The 1,375-nt window shown below is 35.1% G+C and overlaps 1 long non-coding RNA gene across 1 annotated transcript; it reads left to right on the top strand.

Annotated features, from left to right (window-relative positions):
• The first annotated feature begins 445 nt into the window (after nt 1-445).
• On the top strand, nt 446-936 carry LOC149835842 (uncharacterized). Its single transcript, XR_016432657.1, has 2 exons — nt 446-495; nt 577-936. It is a non-coding gene; the product is annotated as an uncharacterized LOC149835842 (long non-coding RNA).
• The last annotated feature ends 439 nt before the right edge of the window (nt 937-1,375 follow it).

Genomic DNA, 1,375 nt, shown 5'->3' with positions numbered 1-1,375 from the left:
TATGGTATATTTCATTAATTGGACAAGCTATTATGTACTATTATGTTTCTTTATTTAATTTGAGAATATGTTTGACTTGATCATTTTGATTCCAAATATTACAATGTGTCATATATTTCATTAGTTGGACAAGATCGTATGGAGACTTATATTTATTTGATTCATGATCTTGATGGTATGACATATTCCTTACTATAAATGTTTATACATATATGAATCAAGTTTCTGCACTGTATTGAAGATCCTTACTATTTATTGATATTTTCCTTGCAGTTTCTTATCATAATGACAACAATATCCTTTGCTCTCTACACCCTCTTTGTCTCAAAATCTTTGGTGTTACAAGCACATTTATGCATTTCCTGTCACATGGTTTCTAATATTACTTTGCTTCTCAGCTTTTGTTAGAAATCAAATTCCTTATAATCCACATGCGCATAATGACTAGGCTGATCAAGACTATCAAACAGACTTCTTTTGCTAGAATGGCATGGGGTAAATTATCCTTCTGTTGAATTTACCTTCTTCTGGCATTCTTTATAAACATTTAACATAATAGAAACGTTTGGAAAACAGGAGGCATAACAACCTCAAGTGCAAGGAAACAGGAAGACAAACATGAAGGCCCCATTGCAAATGAAAAGGCTCCACTGCAGGATGGCAAGGCTGAACCTATTGTTGCCTTCAGCAAACCACCACCATCTCCCTTTCTTGGGATCCTACTTGTGCTTTCTCTGCTGGAAATATGTTCAGGCAGTGATGGAAGCAGCGATTGAATGTGCCAAGTCTTCACTGTTAGATTCTGCCATCTACAACATGTTGTAAGGACCGACCCTGTTTTCTTTTTCTGTACATGGTTGAAATAAGAGATGAGTGTATGTGTATTTCAGAGTTTGAAGATTTTGATGCTATAAAATGTAGCAGTAGCTTGCTAAATTGTGCATGATATCCCAAATTTTGGTGTTGTACATTATGACTGGAGAGAGCACACATCAAACTATATGTTTGATACACATCAAACTATATGTTTGATGAATGTGTTATAGTTCAGGATCTGGAGCATAAGGACTGCATTCAGCCTGTTTTAATTATGAGTCAAAGTGGTTAGTGATTCCATGCGGTTTGGTTATAATCACAGGTGACTTGATTAATGTTGCTCATAGCATGGATTATTCAGTAAGGGCACTCTTTATCGCTTTACCATAGTTAAACCACAACAAAATGTGTAGGTTGGATAACAAAACCCATACATGATGTGTTTATATGTAATCACTATGGTTGGTCAACATTTGGGAGTGATATATAATTTGTGACATCACATTTTTTTGCAGGTTACTTGGTCTTTGATCTGGTGGAAATAATGAGTGTGATTGAT

This window comes from Nuphar pumila, chromosome 6 (genome assembly GCF_984573655.1).
Source record: "Nuphar pumila chromosome 6, dmNupPumi1.hap1.1, whole genome shotgun sequence".
In the NCBI taxonomy this organism is placed as follows: domain Eukaryota; kingdom Viridiplantae; phylum Streptophyta; class Magnoliopsida; order Nymphaeales; family Nymphaeaceae; genus Nuphar; species Nuphar pumila.
The sequence above is the reverse complement of the archived record's forward strand: the minus strand, read 5'-3'. Positions and strand labels throughout refer to the sequence as shown.